Source organism: Canis lupus, chromosome 12, assembly GCF_003254725.2.
Source record: "Canis lupus dingo isolate Sandy chromosome 12, ASM325472v2, whole genome shotgun sequence".
Taxonomy (NCBI): domain Eukaryota; kingdom Metazoa; phylum Chordata; class Mammalia; order Carnivora; family Canidae; genus Canis; species Canis lupus.
The window spans coordinates 36,198,641-36,221,997 of NC_064254.1; the positions used below are offsets into that span (position 1 = coordinate 36,198,641).

The window sequence follows — 23,357 nt, forward strand, 5'->3', positions numbered from 1 at the left end:
AGTGTTTTCAAGGTACAGTGTACAAGTTTGAGATGGATCTAAGGGCTGAGGACTGGTGCACTCTTGTCTGGTAACAAATGATAACATTGGCAATATTTAAGTTTGGAGGATATTGATCAGAAATCATCAAATAATCCATTAGAAGAAAATGGGGAGAGGTTACTCTTATGAGACAACTAACAGATGCAAGAGAAAAGAACATGTCCTTTTTTTTTTTTTAATATGGATTTGAATTTCATTGGAAAATGCTGGCATGAAGTCCATTCCTTTGGTAAGTGTTGGGACATCCTGAAAAGTAGAGATTCAGCTAGTCACCTGCTCAGTTTGCAGATAATACTTGTGAAGTATAAAACAAAAAAAAATAAAAGCTTGAAATGTTAAAAGTAATTACTGTTCTATTAATAGCTTCAGTGACCTGGAGCTCTATTAGTAAGTTCTTCCACTTGCAAGCAAGAAGTGATTTTTAGAATGTAAGTCCTAAAGAGATAAAACTATGTTAACATTAAAAGCAGTGGGAAGCTCTCCTTGATTCATTTACATATTCCCTTAGACATTCATTAATCTGACAAATATTTATGATGCCTGGTATGTGCCAGGTTCAGTTCTTGGCACTGGAGAAGTAGTGGTGAGCAAAGAGATAGACTACATTCTTGTGTTTTTGTTTTGTTTTGACACAAGTAGACAAAAAATATATACCCATGCACATATAGTGCAAGCCTCTATGAAGAAAAAGAAAGCTAGTAAAGGGAATAGAGAGTGCCAGTGCAGGTTAGGTCTGACAGGACATGTCCAGATATGTTTATGGTTAGGCTCCAGAGAGAAGGAGGGGGAGCAGTTAAAGAGGAAAGGAATCCATTGGGTTTTGGGAGGTGCTTTTAATGAGTGGAGAGCCTGGGATAGGAGGAGAATAGCAGAAGGATCTGGGGGAGTGTTAGTGGGAAGTCAAACGTTCCTGTTGGGTATGTTAGGTTGCTTATTAAATATTCAAATGAAGATGTTGAATTGGTAGTTGAATAGCAAACCTGGAGCTCAGAGAGAAGTCTGGGAGTCAGGTTCCTTAAGTCAATTTGGGAGTCATGAATATATTCATGATATTTGAAGTCCCAGGACTGGATAAAATAGTCTAGGAGGTGAGAGGTGTGAATATGAATGGAAGAGAAGCTTGAGGTTGAGCCCAGGGTCACTCCAACATTTAGAAGTCTAGCAGAGAAAGAGCAGTTAGCAACAGAAACTGAGAAGGCATTGCCAGTGTGGAGGGAAGAGAACCCAGAGAGTGTGCTGTCCTATAAGCCAAGTGGCTAAAGAAACTGTGAGAGACCATTAATGACAAGGGTTGCTGAGGGCAAAGCGAGTCATGAAAAATAAAGTTGTTTAAATGGAAAGCACACAAAATAATTCAGGAAGGAAGAACTCATGATAAAGGGTGAGAGAGAGAAATACTAGTATAGTAACTGGCCATTTAGTCTCTGTGTATCCCTGATGCAACTTCCCTTGGGAACATTATCTGTCATGATTTAAATCTTTTTTTTAAAGATTTATATTTATATTTATATTTTATTTATTTATTTATTTATTTATTTATTTATTTATTTATTTATTTAATTTGAGAGAGAGCGAGAGAGAGAGAGAAAGAGAGAGAGCAAGCATGAGCAATGGGGAGAGGGAGAAGCAGATTCCCCTTGAGCAGGGAACCTCTCATGGGGCCAATTGCAGGTCCCTGGGATTATGAGCTGAGCCAAAGGGAGATGCTTAATTGACTGAGCCATCCAGGTGCCCCCATGATTTAAACCTTGAAAAGAGGCATTTACCTCTATGAATCCCAAAGGAAACTTTGTTTTGTAATACAAGAGGCAGTTATATCCAAAGTTACTAGAAACTGTAGTCTGATGCCCCATTTTGGTATAATTTAAAATCTGCTCATGCCACTTTCCCCAACATCTAATCACACAACAGACAGGTGCTGTACATTCTTTCATTGTAATACATGTCTGTACATGTCCTAACTGTCCATTTGTCTCCATGTGTACTGGTCCTCCTCTAAACTGGAATCATCCCTTGCCTGGATTACTACAATTACTTCTATGTTTGTTTATTGGACAGGCAGCCACCAAGATGAAATTCGATGTACAAGAGATTTATTGGGAGAAACACATATGAAGGCTAATTTGTAAGTGAGCAGAAGTAGGCAGAAACAGCCTTCAGACCCTGGGACAGGTCTAATACCTGTGAATAAAGAGGGAGGGCAGAAAATTCTCAGACAATGGGGCAGTTTCAAAAAAGTTCCAACCAGGATGGTGAGGGGTCCTCAGTCAAAGTTACCCTTTAGTGGAGTCCTACATCCTTATGCATCCTTATGGAACAGACTAGCACTTATACCCCACTGTGCCCAGGCATTCTTAGGAATTGCCCAGAACTGGGGAGAGTGGCAGATGGGAGTAGGGGTTTGACCTCAGCTCATTTGTGGTAATGTGGCCACTGTGAAAGCCACAGCAGGGGCTATTGTCAACTAAGCCCTTCACAGCCAGTTCTCTTAAAGGGGATTGGAACTTAATATGCTTGGAATCATTAAAATTTAGTAACTTAGAGATGGGACCTCACAGAGTTGAACTTCAAAGCCCCTGGGGAGGTACCAGCTGGATGGTGCTAGTATCTCTGAGGTTGCTTTTGCGATGCTAGAAAAGTTGCACACTCGGTTCAGATGCTGTTGCAGGAAGGTAAGGAAGCATTGCTGGAAGGAGTGGCTATAGAGTGGAGATCCGTAGGATATGGATGGGAAGGAACAAGTCCCTTCCTTCTCCTCCAGATTCTACTCTGTTTGGGGAGCCCAACAGGGAAAGAGGCAATAGCAGAAATGGGATTTGTAGAGTCCCAAATGCAGTATCACATGACAGAGGAAAGAACGGTGGATTTGGGACTGAGAGACAATGACTTAATACCTCAATTGGCACACTATGTGAATCGCTTTCCTTTGTGTGTGTGTGTGGTGTGTGTGTGTGTACTTCTATGTTTGGTTTCATCCTTTATGGTGGATCCACAGCGATTTCTGGGCCTTTTCTCTAGATCCAGGCAGAATGCAGTAAATTAACATGTCAGAGATGTTTTTGCTCTAGAGACTTCTGTTTCTAGTTCCATCAGGACTGGAACCAGTATGCTTTCTCATGGAGAGAAATGTCTCTTGCTTCTCTTCTTTAGATCTTGATTTCTGTTAGTGAGTCCCATTCTTGAGGCCTGCTTCCTTCAGCATCAGCATCTATTACCAAGGAGTCTCCCTAAGCTGTTCTGGCCACTTCTGATTTTTCCAGTTTACTCCCAAGGAAGCACTAACATGCTCATTAAATATTGCCCAAACTGGCAGAATTGGTTCAGCAGCCCTGGGCAACAGCGAATGTATGTGCAGAGAGCCTTTATTATAGAACTTTACAGATCCCTTTAAGGTCTTTCTCTTAAAGGCCACATATTGAGATTTTTTTAGACTTTTTGGGCCGAAAGGCAATCAAGGATATTTTATCGGCGCTTATATTACAGTTGCCAAAGAAAATATTTTTTTTAGTATAAGTATGCCCTCTACAACATTTGGGACATATTTATATTTAAAGATTTTTTTGTTATTTATCTGAACTACAGATCTAATTCAGCATCTAGTATTTTTATTGAACAAATCTAGCCACTGTACCTTATATAATAATTTAAAATGTAACCACTTAAAAATGTAAAAACTATTCCTACCTCCTTGGCCATAAAAGAAAAGAAAAGAAAGAAAACCCAGAAAAAAAAACTCCAAAACCCCCAACCAGGTGGCTGGCCAGTTTAATCCAAGGGCTGTTGTTTGCTGCCTTCTGCCCTGTTGTATCATTCAGGCTCCAGTTTGAGGAAACAGAAACCAATTGCAGAAAGGGATATAACATAGAGACTTACGTGCTTAGAGAAATCCCTGGAATAACTGGAGGAGCAGGCTTTCTAGTGGACGTCCAAGAATGAACTGGCCTGCCAAGGAAACCATTGTCTTAGTCTCTCTCTCCAGTATTATGCTCCTCAGCCTCTCCGGGAACATACCATTGGAGAATGGGGCAATCCAGAAGCCACTTTGAGAACTGTTGATTTCAGAGTCACACAGTGTCTGCTAATCAGCACCTGCTGATTATATCTCAAGTGTGATCTCTCTGTCCATTTAATTCAGTTCTGAATATAAGTCCCATGCATGTGTATCTGACTGGAAGAGTCGATGTCACTGCAAGGGGGTCTGAGAAACAGAACTTTCAGCTTCCTGCAGAATGTGGAGAGCTGATTATGAAAAGAGAAGATTCTATATTGGAACAACTCTGTTTACCACACTTGCTATCTTCTTCCTTGTCTGCCTTCTCTTAGGTCTCTCACTACCTGGGCTGACACTGCACAGAGGATTTTGACTTGCATCTCTGAAAATAGGAGTTAAGTCTGCAGTGCTATCCCAGTGAACATAAAAATTCTCCTGTCTATTCTCGAAACTCATCATTCCTCTTTTTTATTTTTATTAGGAGGAAAACAAAGCCTTTGTTCCCTATGGCCTGTTTACTGTAATGAGTAATTCCCTAAATCTTGTGATTTTTTTTTTACTTCATTATTATGACTCTAGTCTCTCAGTTTAAATTAAGTGTATTATTCTTTCTCAATCCAATGCAAATAGAGCATAGAGACAAGGCACTAGACACAAAGCAGAATTCAAACAAAACTGTGTACGTGAAAAATTCAAATGAAACCTAAGATTGTTATGCATGATTTATACTTGACATAGTTGATTTGTTAATGACAACCATTCATAAAGACTTTTGGAGAATTTGGACTAAGCTAGAAGTTACTCCCTTTCTCAAAATATCTCAGTACATGTATTCACTGAATTTTCTTTTTGTTCTCAGAGGCAAGCTGTTTATCCTCCCTTCAGGACTAATCTTTTAGCCTATGCTCTGGATTCAATTTCTTTTCAACTTCCTCATGCCTCCCTCCAGCAATTATTCCTTTTTTTGGTGCTGTTAGTCTCTTCTCTGTTGGTATTGTCCTCTCCTCCTCCGTGTTGCGGACAAACACACGCAGTCCCCCTGACTTCGTATATATCTTGGCTTTGCATCTCTTGAATTATTACCCATTTGTCTCTTTTTTTCACACAAAACTTCTCAAAGGAGTGGTCTACATTTATTGCCTCTACCTCCTGCTTTTCACTTCTTATCCTTCTACACTCTTGCTTCTATTCCCAGCAACCAGCTAAAAAAACTTCTTTCAATGGCACAGTTTGGTCTCTAATAGGCAACCAAGGGTCCTTTCTCACATTGCCTTCTTCATCTTTTCCTAGTATTTGGGGCTGCTAGTACCTCTTTATCCATTTTTGAATTTCTTTTTCTTCAACCTCTGTGATGCTGCATTGTTTTATTTACTCCTAATGTAGGACTATGACTATTCAGGCATTCTTTACCTTTGCTAACCTTGTGAGCTTGTTCCATCAATTATTCCTCCTCTCTTATTTTATTTTATTTATTTATTTTATTTTATTTTATTTTATTTTATTTTATTTTATTTTATTTTATTTTTAAGATTTTATTTATTTATTCATGACAGACACACACACACACACAGAGAGAGAGAGAGAGAGAGAGAGAGGCAGAGACACAGGCAGAGGGCTCCATGAAGGGAGCCTGACCTGGAACTCGATCCTGGGTCTCCAGGATCACGCCCTGGGCTGAAGGCAGGCGCTAAACTGCTGAGCCACCGGGGCTGCCCATCTCATTTTATTTTTAAGCTTTCATTTTTCAATGACAATTTCCCTGAAAACTTGCTTCAACCTATCTGTTCACAGAAAAGAAAAATTTGGGGCACCTGGGTGACTCAGTTGGGTAAGCATCTGCCTTGGGCTCAGGTCATGATCTCATGATGGTTGTAATTGAGATCCCACATTGGGCTGGTTGGAATTGAGACCCCACATTGGGCTCCCTGCTCAGTAGGGAGCCTGCTTCTCCCTCTTCCTCTGCCACTCCTCCTGCTTGTTGTCTCTCTCTTGTTCTCTCTCAAATAAGTAAATTCTTTAAAAAAAAAAAGAGAGAGAGAGAAAAGAAAAATCCTTCTCTTGTACCTGATTTCCCCACAAGCTTTTGTACTGTTTCTCACATTGTTTTCACCCCAGAATTCTTGAGAGTTTAACATATCTATACTCCCTTCACTTTCTTAGAGCGTAACCTCTTGTACATGGTTTCAAAACTCCTATCCTTCTCTACTCCTTAAAATTCTTTTCTTCCTGGGACACCTGGGTGGCTCAGTGGTTGGGTGTCTGCCTTTGGCTAAGGTCGTGATCCCAGGGTTCTGGGATAGAGTCCCACATCAGGCTCCCCTCAGAGAGCCTGCTTCTTCTTCTGCCTATATCTCTGCCTCTCTCTCTCTGTGTCTTTCATAAATAAATAAATAAAATCTTTTAAAAATATTCTTTCCTTCCTTAGACTCCATGACCTGCCATATTCTGGCCATTTTACTATCTTTTGATGGTTCTTTTTGTCCTTGCTTTGTTCTGTGCTCTCCTTCTTAGGTCTAAAAGTAGATATTTTCCAAAGTTCTATAATTCTTTTATCTCTGTGGTTTTGCTCTGATGGTTTCATTCATGCCTTCAGTTTTGACTCTTAGATGACTCCTACATTGCCATCTCCAGCTTTTAAAAAATTCTTTCATTATGGTTGTTTGAATGGACACAGTTGAGTACTTGAAAAATGGGCTAGGATAGGAGCTGTGGTCAGAGGAGGATCTCTGGGGTAGCAAGAATTTCTGGGGGTTATTTCGAGTTAAGTCCTTCAAGAAGAGTCAAGAGTCAAACAGGAGACTCTAAAAATCAACGTTAAGTGCTTAGCTTAGGAACAGGAATATCAGTGGAGAATAGAACCAGAAGTTAGGGTCAGCTCAAAACAAACCAAACAAACAAACAAACAAAAAAGATTGAATGGAAGCAAGTTTAAAACAATCAATAAACATCCAGAATCATTTCTGAGAATGGTTTTAGGGCATCCATGGGTCATCTCAGATAGCAGATGGCAGGTGGTGAGTGGTGCCAGATTCACCTCAAGGTGCAGATTCCAGGCAGTTAAATGCCAAACTCTCACAGGTCCATTGTTTCTGTCTGCTATGCTTTTCCTCACAGATTCCATTCTGGAAACTAATGTTCTCTTCTTTCTCCCTCTCTTCCTCTGGTAAAAGCACTCCATTCTATTATCAACATCATCCTAAATCTTTGGGCTTTGACTTCTCTCTCAATTTTCACATCTTGTCAGTTGCCAAATCCTGCCAACTTACTCTTTATGGTATTCCTTATATTTTTCTTCCATTTCTAGTGTTTTTTCCTCCTTCATTTACTCTTACCTAGACATGTCAGTGGCTTGCAATAGATTTCTTAATTTGCATTGTTTGAGTTTGAGCTTTTGAAAAACCATGATAAGATTACATATTCATGCCAGTTGCTTGTTCCTAAGGCACAAATGATTTGGGGAGTACTAATTGGATAAGGACACTGCATTATAAGCATGATTTAAGAAACTGTGCTTTCTTGGGTGTATTCTAGTTGGTTAATTTACACTTTATTTTATTTTTTTTTAAGTTGACTAAAAAAGCCAACATGGGTTTAGAAATCAGAGAATCTCAGTAATGCTGATGGGGATCAGACTGAAACACCTTAATCATCATCTTCCAATAGAAATGATATTCCATACAAAATGGATTCTTAGATTCCATTTTTTGTTTCATTATTGTTTGTGGCTTGTTGAGTAACAAATGTTTACATCCACTTGTTGGTAGGGATGGATACATGCACACAGCTGCTTCAAAAGGGAGGGTGCTCTTCATGAAAGTCAGTATGTTCATGAGGTGGGGGCTGCACATCTTAGGCTGGTTGGTGAGGATGGCCTGTGTGTACCTGTATGTGTGTGTATGTAAATACTATATATATCTAATCATTTCACACTTCACTGAAACATGGAAATTCATCAAATGCAATTCTTATTGACACTCTTCATTCTTCATAGAATAATAAAGAAATCCTGTTGCCTGAAGTTCAAGGCCCTATATAGTTTGATCCCAATATAATATTCAATATGCTGCCACAAATGCTTTTTGGAAGAAGACAAAACAAATGAACAAATAATTTATCAACATTCTTTGCAAAGATTTCCTTACCATACTTAGATCATGATAAGCTTCCTTCTAGTTCTGCTTCTCTTTTTTTGTCATAATGTCCACTTCCTTCTTTGTGAGTTTTCTTTTAAGAACTAGGTTGAAATTCACCTCTTTCTTCAAGCATTTTCTAACTGTCCCAGTCCATCATATGGCTGTTAAGGTGGTACAAATCTTTATATTTATTGATTCCAATCTTTGTTGTCCCTCCTGTCATTCCCCAAGTTTTAAGTGTTCAGGAATTACTGGGCCATAGCAAGTTTTTATAACTTTTATCCAGATGACCCAGAGATTTGAAAGTTAGTGGCATATAACTTATTCATCACTGAGGAGTTTTACCTTGTATCCCTTGTAATAAGGTCTTAGTCCTCTCAAATCATAGAAGGTCAGCGAAGCAGCTTGCCATTATAGTTTCAATCCCCTGCCTTCCATAATCCAGAACTTTCTTCTCAGAATGACGTAGCTATGATAGGTCTCAGAATTTTTGTATCAGTCTCACTGTTGCTACCAACCTGCATAGTGTTAATAATAGGCTTAGGATATAGTTTCAATATAGTTTCAATCCCCTGCCTTCCATAATCCAGAACTTTCTTCTCAGAGACGTAGCTATGATAGGTCTCAGAATTTTTGTATCAGTCTCACTGTTGCTACCAACCTGCATAATGTTAATAATAGGCTTAGATTGTTGAAGAGAGCCAAACACAGATACCACTTGGGACTTAATTATCTCAAATGAATGTAAGGAAATGTCTAATCAGAGTATACAGTAGAGAAATCACAGCACTGTTTAATGATAAATTGAGGTATAAGCTCTGAGGTATAAGTTTATAGAACCCTCAGATGGAATTTACCAGTAGACACACAGTTGCACATGTTGAGTGTGAGCAAGGATCGTGTCAGATCTCATAAACTTCAAAGTTGTACAATTTATAATATGATTGCAAAGGTAGAGGGCACTGAACGCTCAGTACACTTAGCTCTGAACATCTATCATTCTCAACCTCCAGAGCTATTCTAGTGTGGGCCAAACACATTCCTAGGTTAATTTCTGTAAAGCTATAACAAAAGTCTATTATCCAGATGTCTTTGGGAATCTGGAATTGGGCAGGCCTTTAGAGCTGCCACTGGGCCCATTCTGTGTTAGATTTATGGATCTGTAGCAATTTATGTTTGTACCTTTTCCTGTGTCACCCAGGTTTTGACACCTGATAGTGTCATTTATATTTTTATAAGATTTATATGACCCAAAAATAAGTAATAACATTTTTATATACATTTTGTATCCATAATGCCTAACTCACCATATTGCATTTAAAAATGTCATTTCATCAAGCATTTGTTGTCTACTTACTGAGTTTTAGGTACTATAATAAATGCTGGAAATACAAATAGACCATGACTCGATCTGTGGCTTGGAAGAACACAGCATTTTAGCAAGTTAGACTGGAGCGGTCATGAAGGTGCACTTAGCAATCCCTTTGAGACAGAACGCGCTGTTTTTTGTAGTTATCTGACCATTCCCATACTTTTGGAATATAAAGTAGTTTCAGAGCTGAGGTCAAACTCCCAAGAAGCTCCCAGTCAGTGACTGAGAATGGTGAAGGTGCTAGACCTGACCATTTTTGCCTGAAGCAGGAGTCTTCCACAGGTAATCTTTATGGCAGATTTCCTCATTTGCCTGGCCAAGACTTTCTTAGCATTTCCCCGAGGTCTGAAGCTCTTTCTACCCGGGCTTGTTTCTCTCTCCTTTCTATACAGAAATGTCAGCTATGCATCAGGTATAGAAGCTTTCCCTGTGGAATCCTGCTTCTTCTTTCTTTATGTTTCATAAACTTTAACTCCAATAAATTTCTTTTTCTTTAAAGATTTTATTTATTCATGAGAGACACACAGAGAGAGAGAGAGAGAGAGAGAGAGAGAGAGAGAGAGGGAGAAGGGGGGGCAGAGACACAGAGGGAGAAGCCGGCTCCGTGCAGGGAGCCAGATATGGGACTTGATTCCAGATCTCCAGGATCCTGCCCTGGGCTGAAGGCGGCACTAAGCCCCTGAGCCATCCGGGTTGCCCCCCAATAAATTTCTTGTATTCCATTTTGGCACCTGGTTGTCAGGGTACCCGAACTGATAACACACAGACACAAAAAATAATTATAAAAAACCTGGCAACTATTATAATTAGGAAAATGTGCTGACTGTTATGGGAAGCTTTTCCTGCCTTCCACAAAGAAAGTAAAATAACTCATTGCTTATGTTTGCTACTTTACCTTGTTAAAACTCTGCTTTTATTATAGAACATCTCATATTGTATTATAATTGCTCATTTTTAAGAAGATTTTATTTATTTATTTGACAGAGAGTGAGCACACAAGCAGGGGGGAGTGGCATGGAGAGGAAGAAACAAGTTCCCTGCTGATCAGGGAGCCCCATATGGGGCTTGACCCCAGGATCCTGGGATCATGACCTAATTGGAAGGCAGACACTTAACTGGCTAAGCCACCCAGGTACCTCTATAATTGCTTATTTTTGTCTGTCACTCCATTAGACTATGAGCCCCTTGAGATACCATGACATTTTATCTCTTTATACTGTAGGTTTTTTGTTTTTGTTTTTTAATCAAGCTCTCAGTATCAAAAATTCTTATTGAGAAAGGGTTAAGGATGTGAGGAAAGTATCACAGAGGAAGAACCAGTGGTCTATGTTTGAAAAATGAGCTGGCACTTTCCAGGTGAACCAGAAGGATGAGGATTTGACAGAAGGACCATCATCTAGAATAATGTGCTAAGCAAAGAAGCATGAACAAGTATTCAGGAAGTAGCAAGTCACTTGGAAAGGCTAGAGCTTATTGTGCTTGGGGGTGTTGAGGAATGGGAGATGATGATGGAAAGATAAATTAACTTTGCACAACACAGGTACTTGCCACATGTTTGTATATGTAAACCATATATGTCATTTCTCAAAAAAATGAGGAATTGCATGTGTGCATGTGTGCATATATAGTGAGATGACTGAAGATGATTGAAACAGAAAGTTCTGGCTATATTTCATTTTGCGTGAAAGGCAAAGGAAAATTATTATGAGAAATGATCTGTGACCATGAATGTTTCTATTTTCTATAATGAGGCCAAAACAAGAAACAATTTCTGTTTGATTATGGTACTGTAAGAATGCAATTACATTCTCCAGCCCCAATCTCAGAGCTAGTTCTAACTATTACTTCTCCTTAGGCAAATGCATCGTATTATATGCCAAATCCTGGGTTTTCCTCTAGATTTCCTCAGGGGTCACCTTTTCTTTCCTTACCCACAGCATCACTTTTCTGCAGATGCTATAAGCTTTCTCTGAAGTCTCTATAATTGTTTATTTATTTTTATTTTATTTATTGTTTATTTTAGGAAAATATATAGATTTTCCTGAAATCTCTGTAAATCTCTTGTGCAGGCATTGCAGATTCTTGCTTACTATGGCAAGAAAAGCATCCCACAAGAACTGTTTTTGTTTCATTGCTTTCCTTGGTTGGGAACTTATGATGGTTTTCTGTTATCACTTATGACATACAAAAAGTCCTATGTATGTAGAATAGTCAGTATAGAGGCCCCTATAGTTAATAATTATTTATTGTTGAGTTTAGTAGATAAATTGAAATGGTTTAGGAATTATAACTCACATTTGTTAGTAAGGAAGAGTATTTTCTAGCTTTGTCATTCTGAATTATGATCTAGAAATATATATCCTTTAATAATTCTAAGGTAAGCTAGAGTTTATAAAGGATCAATTCTGGGTACATTTTTACAACTGTGTTCCAAGAATAATAGCTAAATATGAGAGAGAGGTCTAAAAGCAATTCAAAGAATTTTTCTATTTCTCTTTTTATTTCCCCCTCCATGTCCTCCCTCCTAATCTTTGAGGATACTGCAACTCCATTTTCTTGGCAAAATAATTTCAAGGAGATCTGGAATGAAAGATCACTTAGGTTTTAATGGCTCTGCTGTCAACAGCTGACTTTCTGTTAGTAGAACATGCTGTATTTTTGCACATAGAAGGGAGTACAAGACACATTCCATGATATGTATACCATTAGGGACATCTGAGTTCTTGATTGCCAATTTTAGAGAGATGTTGACAAGTGTAGACAGAAGTGCAAGAGTTTTTTTTTTTCATGAAATTTTTTCTTTGAATTGTAAGGGAAAACTATGATGTCTGCATATTAGGACAGAAAGTATTTTTTTTTTTACAGAAAGTATTTCTATTTATTTTTCTTCATAACACACTTTTTTGGTCCAGAATGATTATTTTTCATTATAGAGTCATAAAAAAAAGATGAAATGGCAAATACTTTCTCTATTAATTCTTTAAACGTCATGACCTAGAACTTTTAGGCTAGTTTGGTATGATTTTTATAGCAGAGCCTAAGAAAGCATTTATAGAAGTTTGTGTGGGTAGGGAAAGCCCTGTGGGAAAATAATAATAGTAATAGTGATGTAATAATAATAAAAACAAGAGAGGTGTTTATATTTCAGGTATCATGCTCAGCATTTTATATCTACCCTTGTTTATGCAAGGATAATTACAATCCTTAGTTGACTGTACTTTCCTTAGGAAACCAGAGTGATGAGAATGGCACCAATACTCTTTAGGGAAACCATTTAAATTGCCCTTAATTTCATTCTAATAGGGGAAGAAAAGTTTACAAATTCAAATCTTTAGTAGTCCTTAGGATGTTCACTTTGAAATTTACCTTTCACTGTTTTCCTTAACTCCAGTTGAAATTTTTTTCTCCAAACTCTGTATTTAAGAGTTTTAAAAATATAAAGAACCATAGACTGACAGAGCAGCTCTGTTCCCTAATATTTACATCTTTGTAATGAAGAGACTTGCAGTGGTTTTGTGGGGACTTGTAAAAGAGAAAGTCCTGTGAAGAGGGTCAGCTGTTTTCTCTTGTATTTAGGAGGGAAAATGAAAGGAGAGCTCTTCACCCAAAGTTCTAGGAGAATGAATAATCCAGCCCTTTTTATGTTTTGACTTTTTTAAAAAAATAATTTAATCTCTGTGGTCCTGGAGAAGGTGATTTGGTTTCATCCTCACATGGTGAACCATGCAGGCTGCCAGCCCCACTTGGGGATTTTGCACAATGTCATCTCATGTTGGATGCATGGATGGTATCCAAAGGCAGAAATGAGCTAATACATTTTATTATAGGATGTTGCTTTTAAAAAGTACTTATTCTTAATGGTTCTTTGTCAAAACAGAGTATGTGTGGAAAAACTGAAAGTTTCAGGGGAAGTGGAAAGGCTCAGCACCTGCAGAGTCAGATATGAAATCTGTGGACATCTGCCACAGAGCTTTAAGAGATAAGGTCTGATTCCTGGAAGGGGTAATGGAGAGGGCTATGTGATTGGTTGTTCTTGTTTTTATTTTTAGAATTCAGAATTTATTCTAAGAATTAAAGGTTACGTGAACAAAATGTACCATTATATCATCTTAAGGTTAAGATGATGACATAATTAGATTCCTTTTTAAAAAGATTTGTCTGCAAAGGGAAGTTGAGAGTGGAGGCAGGGATGAAGTAATTTTTTAGATGTGGCGGCTTGAATTGTGTGGTTCCAGTAGCCTTCCTGATGTTTCACAGAATATGGAAATAGGCTGTGGCTTTTCCTTAAAAAAAAAATGAGGCTTCATTGTTTAAGAATATGTTGAGAAAAAAAGTCTGCAATTTGTTTTTGATTGGTGATGTGTTACAGAGACTTTTGATAAGATTTAAAGATTCTTTTAGGGGGAGGAAACAACATGGCCACTGGGATAGATGAAAGGCATGACTCTGTTATTCATAATTCATAATTCCTTCTGGCTGCTCCTGGGCAAGGCTATACAGGGGACTGTACCTGGCAATAAGCTAACGCCCGCTAGAACTGTGGGGAGCTTGTATGGCAGATCGGATAGCTAGGTTTCTGTGGCTAGTTTGAGTAATCTCAGTTGACTCTGGGGCACAGGGGTTGTCCCTCATTGTCTGGTGCTTGGCCCTGTGGGGTGACTAGTGAGAGTATACAGTAGGCCTGAGTGTGAGAGCCTGATTGAGGGGGGGTGGTTGGGGTGTGGACATAACTGATGTTCAAGAAAGGGGAGCCGGGTGGCCAGGGCTGTAAAGCTGGTTCAAGACAGCATTAAAACAACAAAACCTCCAAAGACCACTATGTTCCAAGAGATGGCTGACTGCCTATGTTGAAATGGTTTAAATATTAGTGTGAATCTAAACATACAGGTTTCATTTGATGCCTAGGTTCTGCCTACACACTTACCCAACTCTTGCCAGTGACACAGAAATGAGCAGGTACAAATCAGATCTTGGGAGTTGATGGCAACAATAATGAGTACCCACTCCCACAGGGTTTCTTCCTTCTGTCATTTGTTTGTTTTACTTTACCTTTCCAAAGCAGCTTGGAATGGAAGAGAAAGTGGAAGGCTCTGCATGTGTGTGTGTGGGGTGTTTCAGGGTAGCTAGCTTTGAGGGTCATGGTGCTGATGCTGAGTTAGGGATAGAACCTCAGCTCTCCTCTAGAGCAGCTTTCCTCTGGTATAGTTGTGAGGACTGAGTTACTCCTCCAGTTTAGGGTTAGAGAGGAATTTGTGAAAACCTAAGAAGTGAGCTGAAGGAAAATTAAGTTGCACATGTCCATGACACATGAAAAAAAATGGTGTTTTTCACCTCTGTTTCTGGTCCTGCTTGGGGCTTTAGTTGAGTCTGTTCCTGGCCTCAAAGGACCTCTACCTGGACTATGAGTATATACTTGATTTACAACAAACATTCCAGTAGCTCATTCAGACCCATGAACTATATTCCAAATGCCCTAAAAAAGAGGGTAGAGCCCAGGAAAGCAGCAGTGTTTTTTGGGCTGTTGTAAAATAGGGAGGAGTCTAATGGGGAAGCCCAGAACTAGTGGGATCCTGAAAGATTTTCACCAATTCTTGTTAAATTTGGCTCTATGAAGTATTATATTGTTGTAAGGGTCCTACAGGGCCTTACCTCTTGAAATCAGGCCCAGGCAAGCTGCCTGCCCAGTGGCAAATCCCTGCCCTTAACATTTAAAGCTTTCCCAGGGCCTATATGAAAGAAGAATTAATTGGACACCAGATTTAACTTCATTCTTCTCCAAATATATCCTCAATTTAGGGACTAAATGGTCTTTACTCTGGTAGGAGGGTATTTGGTGACCCCAACCACTGATTGACTAGCATATGGCTTAGGGTAGAGCTTCATTCTAAGGGTATACATAATTTTTGTTGATGACAATCACATTTTTATGTTTCATCCCTTTGAATCATGAAGTTGAAACCAATTCATACACAAATAATAAAAACAGCATGTTTGGCCTTTTCTCAAAATTATTTATGAGGCTTTATTGCTACCTGAGAGTTCATTTAAGATTTCTAAAAATTATTTGTTACTTGTACAAATGGACTCTGATGAGATACAAAGGCATAGAGAAATTTTGGATAAAATGATACCCTCTGGAAATGCTTCACAGGAATCATTGAAATCTTTACCAGAAATTCAAAGTGATGTTAATTGAACCCCCTGATCCATCTGTGATGCTGGATTAAAATTTTAGTAGTAGAATACCAGATAAATTATTGGAGGATTTTTCCTACCCTAGTTTAAAACCTGGAACAAATGTAGAAAAACATAGAGAATAGACATTTCATTGGTAGGGAAGCTGGAAAGAAGTTCCATCTTATAGCGTACTCCATGGCACACTGGTATGCTGGACACTTCTTGTGTGCAGTGGTACATCCTTTCAGCCTTATCCCACAGTCTAATCATGGCTGTGATTCTGGATTGTCTTTGACTGCCTCTGAGGCTATACCCTGACATAGGCTCACCTCAAGCCCATGTTGTAAGTCTCTCTCTTCTTGCTCCAGAACTTTGTTGACACTGAGGTTTGGGGACCCAGAGCAACCATCCAACATTCAGGTATATACAAGTGCCAGGAAGTGTGGGTGAGTTCACACTCAGCAAGACAAGCCTTGACCAATGGGGTATGTGTAACTAAAGATAAATGCTTCTGCCTTCCTTCCTGAGACACATTCTGTAAGATTTCTTAGGTTATCTGTGGATTTCTCCCACTTGCAACATGAAAACTGGTCTTTGGAATGATACTCCCTTCTTCCGCATGTATTCTCCTGTCACTTATCCTTACTTTCTGGGATCGCATTCCTGAACAAATCATGCCTATATTCACCTTTTTCTCCAGGCTTTGCTCTTAGAAGATCCCAGGGAAAGATTATTAAAAATTCTATGAATCAATGCTAAATGACAATCAGAACACTAGAAAAATGTGCAAAGGACTTAAACTGGCAATTTCACAGCAAATATATGTTAATTTTAATTAGCAATAAATGTTAATTACTACAAAAATACAAAGCTTTTGTTTTAATATCATTTTGGGATAAAATTTTACCTTATAAAAATGGTAAATTAAAATAAAATGGATAACATTATGGTAAATGTTTGAGGAACCAGTTTCAAACTTAGTGGTGGAGTTGCCAAATTGGAGGTTAATTTGCTAATATCCTTTTGGAAGATAATTCTCCATGAATATTCTCATATTTCTTCATGATCTGGGCTTTCTGAACAAGGGGAATATTTGAATAGCAAAGGTCTTAGAAGCTAGAGGTTGTGAATTGCTCCAAAGATATATAGAAACTTATCTTCCATGGAGAGACATTCACTTACCTTCCAGGGTTTTAAAATTCTCTTTCTCTTTCTCAGCAGCGGGGGAATAGGAGAGATGTGCCAGCTACCCTGTATAAGCTATGAATCTCATAATTTGAAGGATCCTCTCCTATGGCACAAAAACCGTGATGCATGTGTGCGTGAACACCTGGTACCCATTGTGTCACCCTGTGGGAATTGAGGCAAAGGGAACCAATGTAAGATGCTCTGGGTTGCTCTTCTTGATGTGAGTAATAAATGGTTTGTTCTCTGATCCTGAAGTCTGGTGTTTCTGTCAGCATGCATATATACACATATATATACACATGTTTGTGTATATATAACAATGGCAGGCTAACTTATAAGTTTGTAAAGTAGCATAAAATCTCTGACCTTTTGGAGGTTTGGTCTCTCAAAACCAAAAGTGAACATAACCTTTGGACTTGTTTTAAACCCCTACAAACTTATTTTATATGAGTATATAGGGGCATATATGTTGGGTGCCTGCCCAGCATCCAGAGCTCCCATTTAAAACAACACTTAACTTCTTTTGGAGAACTACCCCCTCTATGGCATAGCAGCTGTTAAGTTTTTTTTTTTTTTTTTTAAGATTTATTATTTATTCATGAGAGACAGAGAGAGAGAGAGAGAGAGAGAGAGAGTGAGGCAGAGACACAGGCAGAGGGAGAAGCAGGCTCCATGCAGGGAGCCTGATACGGGACTCGATCCCGGGACTCCAGGATCATGCCCCAGGCCAAAGGCAGGCGCTAAACCGCTGAGCCACCCAGGGAGCCCCTGTTCAGTTTTTTTGAGCAATGGGTGGGTGGGGAGGGGTTTTGACTTTATCCCAGTTTCTAGAGTGAGTCTTCACAGGTTTAAGCAAATCTGCTTAAGTATGATACAGCTGCCATGATGACTGGATTAGTGCCTAGTACTTTGATTATCAGTTCATGTTATTTACCTGGGCATTATTATTGCTTAAGATTGATTGGCCCAAGCAGGGTGAAATAAGTGAAATAAAGGACATTTATTGTACGGCAGGGTGACAAGAAAAACTTTCTCTGGATAATGTGTGGGGTAGAGGTCCAGAACTGCTGCAGTAATTTGTAAACATTGAGAGAAGTTAGGTTAAGGGTTAAACTGTTAATAAAAGACTGTGGAAAAATTAGAGAAAAGTAGAGCCAGCATCCTGATTAAACCATGCCTGAACTCCATTGAATTTTAAAGTTATGTGAGTAAATAAAATTCTTTGTTGTTTATGTCAATTTGAATTGAGTTTTCTGGTATGGGTACTGAAAATCTAACTTACTGTTAAAGGGGCTCAAAAGGATAGGGTATGAGGAGGCCTACTCAGCCTCTCTCTATTACTTGACTTGTCTGAAATTCCTATCCTCAGAGATATTCCTTTGTATTAAACTATTGATCTAGACCAGTGCCATCTAAAAGAACTTTCTACTATGGTAGAAATATTCTATATTTGCACTGCCCAATATGGTAGCTATTAGGCACACATGACTGCTGAAATGTTACTGGTGAGATTGAGGAAGTAAATAATAAATTTCACTTAATTTTAATTGATTAGAGTTTAAATTTAAAAGGTGCATGACATTAGGAGCTACTGTATTGCACGGTATAAATATAGATTGCCTTCTTAAAAAGGAAAGTGCCTGGAAGAAAAATAAGTCAGTCTTGTCAAATTTTAATATGCTTTATTAAAAATTTCTTCTTGGAAAACTTAAATTTGGGCCTAGAACACAGGAGGTTGGGTGTATTTGATAATTTGATTTTTATTTCTTTTTGGGATAGGTCATGTAGAAGAGATTCAGAATAGGGAAACACTTTTACCTTTCCTCCTTCTTGGAAATTTTACCTTTCAAGGATCTACTCTTCTGTAAAATTATTTTTAGAAGGAAAAACAGTTGCCAATTTTTCTTGATATGGGCAGTGTATTTCCTTACAGTTTCATTTCACATCAGTGGGAATATAAACAAAAGCAGTATAAATAAGAATATTAGGAGTTCCTTACAAACGTGGTACATAATATGTTCCAGATGTGAGAATTTTGAAAACTGACTATATCAATGAAACTCTAGTAAAGAAATAAAGGGAAAGACCTATTGTTTTTCCCCCCCCCCCTTTTCTCTTTTCTTCCTTTCTTCCCTTCTTCTCCTTCTCTCTCTGTATTAGTCTGTTAGGGTGTCCTAACAAAATGCCACAGACTGGGTAGCTTAAATAGAAATTAGTTTTCTTACAGATCCGAAGGAGGAAACTCCAAGATTAAGGTGTCCTTAGGTTTAATTTCTCCCAAATCCTCTCTCTTGGGTTTGCAGATGGCCACCTGCTTGCTGTGTCCTCACAGAGCCCTTTATCTGTGCACATATATCCCTAATGTCTCTTCCTCTTATAAGGACACTTAAAATTTTAGTGGGTTAAGTCTTCTTCCTTTTCTCTCACCTAACCTTAATTACTTTTTTAAAAGGCTCTGTTTCCAAATACAATCACATTGAGGGTTAGCACTTCAACATATGAATTTGGGGTGACCAAAGTCAATTCATAACACTGTCTTCCTTTCTTCTACAAGTATTTAAGGACTTATTTTTGAAAGACATTAAGGTTACAATAGGAACAAGCAAGATATAGTCTCTGTCTTAATAGGGCCCCAGTCTCTCTCTGGAAGAGTATTAACAAGCAACCTAATTTAAAATACAGTGTGAGTTATTGTGGGAGAAGTATAGGGCATTATGACAGCACATGAAAGGGACATTAGACCTCTTGGGTGGAATGAGCAAGGGCTTTTGGCAGTAAGTTATACCAAGCTAGCATCCAAATAAAGGGTAGAAATGAGGCCAGGAAGGGGATGTGGAGTTGGAGGAGGTAGCTGGAGGGAACAGAAAGGGTGAAAGCCTGAAGGACAAGATTGAGCTTAGGGAAGATAACATGTAGTGACAGGTGGAGGAGGCAGAGATGGTAAGACTTTGTGATTGTTTAGATGGGGATGGAGAGGTGAAAGGGAAAGGAGCATGCCCAGGACCACCATAATTTTTTGTATTTCCAGGAGACAGAGGGTGTGAATAGCGGAAAGAAAAAGAGACAGAGGCAGGGAGGGACGGAGGAAGAGAGAGGCCATGTCAGTGGTGTTGTGTCATTTGTGGAAGCTTATGTTGGTAACTCAGTGCTATTTCCCCCTTCACTTCTCTCCCCTGTATTCAGGGACTGGAATCCTGAAAATCACATTTTCTGAACTCCCTGTCAGCTGGTTTCCTATTTAGAGTCTATCAATGAGAGACATTTAAATTAGATTTGGAAGTCAGATAGTAGTATAGACACTGTTTCATTGAGAAAGTAATGGGTTTTGTGAAGTTTAGTGTTCTGAGAATTACCCCTTTCATTGCTATCAGCAGTTGAGCTCCTCAGCGCTGTCTCCCACAACTCCGACACTTTTTATGCCTTCCAACAGTTTAAATCCCTAATTCCTACATGTAAGTTCCTTCCTGTTCAAGATACCTAAAATGGTTCTTGCTTTTCTGGTTCAACTCTGAGCATCCAACTCCCAACATTCAAGCTGAGCATTCCATGTCAGCCTGCTAGAACTTCTAGATATTTTCAGAACTTGCCTCTTTTTCTCTCACATGTTAGGCTCAGGTGGGGTCTGAGCATCCTTGTCAAGCAGTGTTACCCAGAATTTCCCACCTTTTTGTAGCCATCATCATACTGAATCCAATCTCCTTTTCTTCCCTTTTTACTATGCCTGTGTGTATGAAACTTTCCATTTCTGTTTAGCAAACCACACTGAATCTTCCGTCTCCTTTGAATGCTCTTTTTAATCTTGCTAAAATAAAATCTGTCCATAAGGACGTTGCTTTTTCATGGCCATGAATTGGGCAGTGTTTTCCTTGCTTTCCAGTGTTCCATGGCTGTTTTTTTTTTTTTAAGATTGATTTATTTATTTATTTATTTATTTATTTATTTATTTATTTATTTATTTATGATAGACATAGAGAGAGATAGAGGCAGAGACACAGGAGGAGGGAGAAGCAGGCTCCATGCCGGGAGCCTGACGCGGGACTCAATCCCAGGACTCCAGGATCGCGCCCTGTGCCAAAGGCAGGCGCTAAACCACTGAGCCACCTAGGGATCCCCTCCATGGCTGTTTCTAAATCATTTCTCTTAGTTTCTTTAAAGAAATTATTATTTTTTGTTAAGTTTTTAATTTTAATTTAAGTATAGTTAACATACAGTGTTAGTTTCAAATGTACAATATAATGACCCAATAGTTCTATTCATTACACAGTGTTCATCATCATAAGTGTGCTCTTTACTCCCCATTATCTATTTCACCCATCCCTCCACCCCCTCCTCTCTGGTAACCATCAGTTTGTTTTCTATAGTTAAGAATCTGTTTCTTGGGTTTATTCTTTCTCTTTTCCCCCCCTTTGCTGGTTTGTTTTGTTTCTTAAATTCTACATATGAGTGAGATCATATGGTATTTATCTTTCTCTGACTAATTTCACTGAGCATAATACCCTCTAGTTCTATCCATGTCATTGCAAATGCAAGACTTTATTCTTTTTGATGGATGAGTAATATTCCAGTGTGTGTGTGTGTTTGTGTGTGTATGTATATATAGTACCACATCTTTATCTATTCATCTGTTGATTTTTAGTGTTTTGAGGAATCTCCCTACTGTTCTCCAGAGTGCACCAATTTGCATTCCTACCAACAGTGCAAGGGGTTTCTTTTTCTCTACATCCTCACCAATACTTGTTCTTTCTTCTGTTTTTGTTTTTAGCCATTCTGACAGATATGAAATGATATCTCATTATGGTTTTGATTTGCATTTCCCTGACGATTAATGATGTTGAGCACCTTTTCATTGTTGTTGGCCATCTGGATATCTTCTTTGGATAAATGCCTGGTTTGTTGGGTATTTGAAGTAATTATTATCTGCTGATACCATACCCCTACCTTCTCACTATTGATCTACAATTATAGTTACCTGAGCTATTCAACTCTCATCTGTCTTTGATATTTGATTTGAAATGTTGCCGTAAAGAGTTGTTTAACGTTCATTATATGTAAAACATTGAGAAAAGTGGTACAAAGTAAGTCTTCAATGAGTATTATTATCATTGTCATCATCCGCATTTTTCCCTGCTTGCACCAGAACAAGTAAACATTGCTGAAGAAAATCACACACTGGGATTATTGGTTTTTTTTGAATTCATGGTTACAGCCCTCAAATTGGCCCTCAACCCTGCTCATCAATCATTATTGTTCTTTATTAAGCTTGCTTTCCCACTCAGGGAGATGACTTATGATACTTTCTTCTTTTTTCCTATATCCCACACCCTTTCCCACTCTCAGATCCTGATCTCAGCTCACACTTCATTAAGACAATACAGATTAACTTGGAAACTCTCTTATCTTCTTCTCTCCACCACATCATTTTTCCTTAGTACATCTGCTCCTCCCTTTGTATTTCCATCAAGTAAGTGGCCTTCCTTTGATCACAGCCTATCCTTCTAATTGTTCTTTGTACCCTTTTCCTCATTCTTTTTTAGGATCCTGCTCCTCCTGTTATCTGCTCTTCTGTTAGATAATTACCATCAACCAAAGAAGCAAAAAGCTTCTAAAGCAAACACCTGCCTTCAAACACCCCCTCTCTGTTCCCATTCATGGTAAAACTTCTAAAGTAGTACCCTGCAATTACTGTCACCACTTTCTCACCTCCCATTTACTTTAAGTCCTTGCTAATCTGGTCCCACACCTTTGCAGACACCAAGATGGCTCCTGAAGAGGTCAGTGTCTCCGTGTAATCAAATTCAACGTGAGGTTTTTCAATCTCACAGTAGCATTCAACTCAGTTGAACCATTCTCTTCTTGAAGCATTTCCTATCCTACTTAATATGATGTCACAACTCCTGGGTTTCATTCAAAGTTCTGTTATTTTCTACCCAACCTTTGCACTAGGGCATGTTTCTAAGCTATATATTCAGGTCTATCCTTATCCTTTAAGGTGTTCTTAAAGTTGTGAGTCTATGAATACTAGTATGAAGTAGGGAGACTCAGGAGCCATACTGTCTGCTCATACATCTTGGCTCCACCATTTACTAGCTGTGTGACTTCAGGCAGATTACTTGACTTTGTTGGATGTCAGTTTCTTTATCCATATAACGAGGATAATAGTGCTTTAGTTGCAGGGGTATTTTGAGGATTATATTAACAGTGTGCAGCTTATAGTAAGCACTCAATAAATGTTAGGTGTTATTATTATATGCTGAAATGCTCAGATTTCTATCTTCTGCCTAGACCTCTCACCTAAGGTTTAGATTCATATGCTGCTGCCTATTTAAGAACTAAACATGGATGACTAGTAGGAATCCCACATTAACATGTTTAAAACAAGATTTAGATCTTGTTTATTAGCCCCTGAACCTATTTCTCTCCTCAGTCTTCACTTTCTTAGTAAATGACATCATCT

At 38.6% G+C, this 23,357-nt stretch overlaps 2 long non-coding RNA genes across 14 annotated transcripts in view; one reads left to right on the forward strand and one right to left on the reverse strand.

Annotated features, from left to right (window-relative positions):
- The window catches only part of LOC112658445 (uncharacterized), a 108,437-nt gene extending 104,201 nt beyond the window's left edge, over positions 1-4,236 (reverse strand). For all 12 annotated transcript variants that reach the window (XR_007401222.1, XR_007401215.1, XR_007401214.1 and 9 more), the window contains exon 1: positions 3,916-4,236. This is a non-coding gene — a long non-coding RNA (uncharacterized LOC112658445). The remainder of the gene's footprint in view (positions 1-3,915) is intronic.
- LOC112658443 (uncharacterized) overlaps positions 1-17,144 on the forward strand; it is a 161,457-nt gene extending 144,313 nt beyond the window's left edge. The window contains exons 4-5 of one of the 2 annotated variants that reach the window (XR_007401225.1): positions 10,523-10,670; positions 16,934-17,144. This is a non-coding gene — a long non-coding RNA (uncharacterized LOC112658443). The remainder of the gene's footprint in view (positions 1-10,522; positions 10,671-16,933) is intronic. The other variant, XR_007401224.1, reaches the window with a different exon arrangement.
- Positions 17,145-23,357: the final 6,213 nt, after the last annotated feature.